The sequence below is a fragment of the Equus quagga genome, chromosome 11 (assembly GCF_021613505.1).
Source record: "Equus quagga isolate Etosha38 chromosome 11, UCLA_HA_Equagga_1.0, whole genome shotgun sequence".
NCBI classification, from domain to species: domain Eukaryota; kingdom Metazoa; phylum Chordata; class Mammalia; order Perissodactyla; family Equidae; genus Equus; species Equus quagga.
The window spans coordinates 86,240,613-86,246,613 of NC_060277.1; positions in this window are offsets into that span (position 1 = coordinate 86,240,613).

Below are 6,001 nucleotides of genomic sequence, written 5' to 3' on the forward strand. Positions count from 1 at the left end.
CAGCTCTTCACTGCCCATGGGTCCTGTCCCCATGCTACTCCATGCTATTCTCTGAATATAACAGCACTACTGCCAGACCTTGAGAGTCCAAGAAATCTTTCTTTTGACTCCTTGACTCACTGAGCTCACATCAGAAAGACAAAACAATTCTAGTTGTAAAAATTCTAAAAATTCATTTGTTCTCAAAGTTCATCTTTGGTGGAGAATTAGGTAGACACAAAATTGAGTGTGAAGTTTTTTGTACCCATCTTTCCAGCAGAGTGGTCAACTGGAGATCACAGGGCTTTAGGAATGTTGCTCCATTGTTGATTCATTCATTCATCTGGCAGATAGTTTTGAATATTTTTTGTGTTCTATACATCGAACATTTAGTTGGGAACAAGACAAAGTTCCACACTCTCTGGAAGTTTTTGTACATGAACAAGGGTGAGGATGAAATGGTCTAATTGTGTGAAGTGCTTAGTCTGTGCCTGGCATTTAATAAGTGGTCAATGAATGTTATCTATGACCCCCAGTTCTAATAAGAATTACCCTGGTTCCTAGAAAAGACCAGGTAGAATACTTACATCTCAAGAGGCACAGAGAAAAAAATGCAAGTTCCACCAAGCAGGACTTTTGTTCCATAAGTCCAGATCTTTTACAATATCTGTAAGCTTTCTGGGATAAATAGGAGAAGTTTGGGGATTGGTAAAAAGGACAGATGGGCTTTGAATGGTTTCTCAGTCGCATTTCTGTTCTTACAAGGACTTGATTTGTAAGACAAGTAGAGTTTTTTTTAACTCCTCAAAGAATTGGGTGGTGACCTGAAGGACATGGAGGCTGCCCACCCATCCAACTACGTTATCCTCAGTTTGCTTCTTTCTATCAGGGAGAAGATCTTCAATTAAGATGGAAATCAAAAGATTCCTATGTTCTGGATTTAGGGCTGTGTGTCTTTGGAATGTTTTAGTAAATCCTTCCACAAAGGCTTCAGAATGTTTTCCTCTCCCTCCAGGCACATAGGTTCATTTTAGCTTAGGAAAAAAAATTTCCTATCAGGCTCTGGCTATCAGTTTCCAATTTGGCCAACTTCTGGACACAGAGCTACTTAAAAAAAAAATCCTTTTGAATATCTTGTCAGATTTCAGCTGGGACAAACAGTAAACATTCCCAGCAATACAGAACAATCCCATGAACACAAGAGACATCCCCAAAGAGGATGCAAGAGATACTCCCCGCCCAAGAGCCAGAGCCATTTGCAAAGGTAACCAAAAGAAAGAAAGACTTAGACAATTCCCCTGAGGGCTGGCAACAGTCGGTAGGACCCCAGCCACAAATGGAGTATAATCCACATTTCTGTCCAGCCATATTTTGGGGGCCCCCAATCTAACGGTTGCCAAAGCAAGTTCTCAGAACACAAAGCGAGATAAACCAGCCAGCAATAGCTGTCCCTGGGAGAGAAAGGATGGACAATCAATGAGTACCCAAAAGCAAATTCGTGAGTCACAATTCAAAGATCTAATTCTTACAAAGATTTTGTTGCTGCCAATCTGAATTTGGAAAGGAAGGGACAACATGAAATTTTACCTTCCTTTCTCGACCAGAGGGCACAGATAGAGATCTGGGAGAGGTGACTTTGGTAAGAATTCTTACCCTTCATCAGCTTCTGCCAGTTTTCCCAGATCCCATCCGCAGGCTCTGGAGTGAGTGGGTGTCCCAGCAGGTCTCACCCCAGCACCAGAAACTGCAGAGGAGGAAATATCATTTTCTGGACCCTTTCGCATGAGTGCATGGCTGAGCCCCCTTTTCCTCTAGGGCACCTCATAAATGGAGAAGCTTATCTACGTTAAAAGTTCTCTACTGCGGTTATTGTCATTCGAGATTATGTTTGTTAAGTTAACCTGCTTCTTCAGCCTTAAAACAAAATTTTATTCACCTGAGGCCTCACACCAGACACAGTCTAGCTGAGTCAGACTCAGTCTGACCCTGGAACCAGTCTGGTTTTTTGGGTTTTTTTTTGAGGAAGGTCGGCCCTGAGCTAACATCTGCCAATCCTCCTCTCTTTTTGCTGAGGAAGACTGACCCTGAGCTAACATATTTGCCCATCTTCCCCTACTTTATATGTGGGACACCTACCACAGCATGGCTTGCCAAGCAGTGCCGTGTCTGCACCCGGGATCCGAACCGGCGAACCCCGGGCCACTGAGAAGCAAAACGTGCGCACTTAAGTGCTGCACCACCAGGCTGGCCCCAGAACCAGTCTGGTTTTGAAGTCAGACCCAGTCCAACTGTGGCCAGTTTCTGGACCCGGTCTTGAAAAAGAACTACTCAGAGTCTGAAAGCTCATGACGCAAAAGCTGAGGAGCTAGACTCTAAGAGGGACTAACTCACCATTTCCAGAGACAGCGAGAAAGCAGCAAGCTTAAGGGGCTCACAGGTGCCTATGCCTGGGGGCTCATTGCTCCTGGGGGTCTTCAGGGGTCTCCTTTGGTTCCCTCTTCTGACACCAAAACTGTTAAAAGATAAACTGAGGCATATTAAAAATCTTAAAAGTTTGAGCAAAAATCCATTCGCTTTGGACAGCATCCAACTTAGCAGATACAAAGGAGCTCTGAGACGTCATACAAAAGACCTTTATAGGCAAGAGGGAGCAGGAATAAGGAAATTATACTAGACAAAAAAGAGGGGTGGTTATTGCAAGTTTACTTTCCTTTAGGGATGGCAGGGGTCCGTCAGGCAGATGACCTAACTAGTGCTGATCAGGCAATTCTCAATTGACTGTTTTAAGATTTCATTTTGGGGAAAGCTGAAACTGTAATTAAGATAAGTCTTGGTTTGGTGACATAGGGCTTAGCACAAGTGACTCCATTTTGGGCCTATAGTCTTTGTTCTTAACAGCAGTTAGCCACAAAGTGCTAAAATATTACATGTTTTCCTTTCATATGGTGATAATGACATTCTCTGATCATCATAAACTGTGTACGTATTCCATGTCCCCTATAGATTGGCAATTCCCTAATGGAAGAATCCATCCCATCTTTATGAACTCCACTGCCTAGCACAGAACCTGGTGTGTCAAGTAGAGAACTTCAACAGTCACTCACATAACAGGCTGCTTAGTTGTTGTTCCTTATGAAATTGTATCTTATGAAATGGAGCACATCTTGTATATCCAATCAGACACACACAAAGATACATATCATGGATTAGCAATATAAATAATTTTTCTGAAGCCCTCCCATTTTTTGGTTCTAAACTGTGAGAACCTAAGCAAATAATGTGTTTCTGTCTTCTCAAGCAAAACAATCTTCTTCCTTGTAGTTGGGGAGGATCCTAGGAAAATACTCTTGGGGAAAGCCGACCTGCTTACATGTTTTGTGCCTTTCCTTTTTCTCTCCCACTTCTGGCTCCTGAAATGGAGCTCTGATGGGTGACATGACGCCATCACATTGGAGGTGTGTTGTACCCCAGCAAGGCCCGGGACAGATGGACGGGGTGTGCATGGATGTTCCCTGCCCCTCTTCTACTCCTGTTGAACTTCAGAGGCTGACGCTCCACTTTGGAAACTGGATTTGGGTGATAGTTACTCGGCATGCTGCCCGATGGGGGCGAGGATTCAGAGTGACAAGGCTTAAAGCACCTTGGCTAGGACCCCCAGGACAATGTTGCAGGGACTGTTAGAGATGGCGGAGGACCACAGGGAAAAATGGGCAGCTATCCAGAATGAATAAATCTGATCAGGTCACTCGTTGGCCTAAAATCCTTCCAGGCTATTGGTGCTCTGGGTTTAAAGACCAAACTCCTTGCCATGGCTCCCAGGGTCTCCCATGGCCTGACTAGCTACCTCTTCAGCCATGTCTGAGATGCCCCTCCTTCACTCACATTGCTCCAGCCATACTGGCCTTTGGTAGTTTCTGTTTTACAGTTTCCTCAGCCATGACTGGCTCTCCTGCCTGAGGGGTTTTGTGCAAATATTTCCTTCCGTGTGTAACGGTTTTCGTCCCCAGCCGTCACCCAGCCAATTCCAACATGTTCTCCCTTGACCCCTCAGACTTCGTTAGAGCCCCCGTTCTACAGCCTCTACTACCCTTTACTTGTCCTTTCTCAAAACTCATCACCTTTTCAACAGCTTGTCCACTGTCTTCTTCACCAGAACATAAGCTCCTTGAGGGCAGGCACCAAGCCTTCTCTTTCATCCAGGAACCACCATGTTGATCCCCTTGCTGGATGGACTCCAGACTCTTGAGAAATGTCTGCTAGGCGAATACATGTCTCAAAACCTTTAAAGATAATTCTCTGAGCCGACTGGGTGGTGCTACCAGAAACACGAGAACCAAATGGGCTCTTCCTGCTTGTCTCTCCCAAATCCAGCTGGGAAGCAGGAGGTGTGAAGGGCAGTCATTAGAGATGGGGATTCTGGGTGAGGAATCTCAGCCAGGGAGCCGGGCCAGGACTCTCACTGTGAAATAGGAACATTTTCAAGGAAGTGACCCTGGGCTGGAACACCTCAGTTCCAAGGTGGTCATTAACTTTGAATTGTTATGCGGGGTGAATAATTCGCCTGTGGAAAAAATTGAGCACTGACAGTCGTGCTACTTTTGTCATTAAAATCCTGAAATCCTGACTAATCTCAGCTGGACTCAGTTCAGACTGTGCCATTTCCGTAACATTAAAATATCACCCGCAGCCACACTAGCGAGGCCACCCCTTAACAAAGAAGGGACCTTAATACTCTCAAGGAAGGATCAGTGGGAACTGGAGGAATCCAGAACCCCCAAAAATGAGGACTTGGGAAATAATTTGGCTTGAATTCAATTATTCAATAATTATTACATTATTCTTTAAGGTACTCAAATTAACCCTCTATATCAAGATGGGTTTAGCCTCTGGGCGTGTCAGCGGGTCCATCTTCTGTAAATCACTCAGTCACTCATTTTAGTGCCTACTACCTGCCACCCTGATGGGCAGTAAGCAAAGGGAAATCACTGTTTCTATCCACAAAGATGTTAGTGTCTATTCGGAGAGACAGACGTGGAAAAAAGAAGCAAAACAAAGTGCTAGAGGAATGACAAGATATCTACAACTTTCAAATTCCAAATGCTACATCCAGCCCCTGCGGAAGGGCTGGCCCTGAGAAATCAGCGCGGCCTCGACAGCATGAGCTCTCTATTTTTTGCACCTTTGGCATCTACATCAGCTCCTCCATGGCTCTCGGTTTCCCGCAGAGCCTCCTGTTTCAGCACTATGTAGGACCGACTGTCTTCTCCAAATGAGCAAGTGGAAATGTCAGAGTCATAACTCTACTAATCATAGCAAACTATGGGACTTTTTTTCTAACTGCCTAACTAAAAACTCAGTGTGCTTCGTATTCTCAGAGTTCTTAGCAAATTATCAAACACTGTTTAAAGATCTAGTTTGCATGACACCATTCGTGTTGATTCTCTGCTCAAAGACTCTAATGTTAGTGCTTTTGTTCAATGACCCTCTATGTAAAATTTCAGATTGATCTCCATAACATGGGGAATTTAGCTTTAGTTTATCTAAAATTAAATTCCAGCTACATAATGACATTTCAAGGATAAATTTATGAGGCGTTTGCTTATTTGCATAATTCTATCGATGTAACCACAAGAGTGGGGCAGGGATGGGCACATGGGTTAGAGGGAATCATGGGACGGTGCGGCATCTACTGGAGAGGAATGCCGTCTTCTTTTTTTTTCTCTTTTTCTTTTACTGGCGTGAACCAGGGAAGATGCAGGCCTACCTTTTGCTGTTAGCAGCAACCCTGCCACCAACACAGCCCAACAACAAAGATAACTTGAAGAAAAAGAGAGCTGAATTCTAACGTCAGTTTGAGCACCTATATCAACCCCTACCTGAGGCCACTCTATACCTGGCCTTGCATGGAAGTGAGCCCCAAATTCTTTTTATGTTCAAGTCCATGAGTTAGGTTGGATGTGACTTGTAAACCAAAGAGACCTGATTCATTCTCACAAAAGGAACAAGGTAGGAGGGAAGCAGC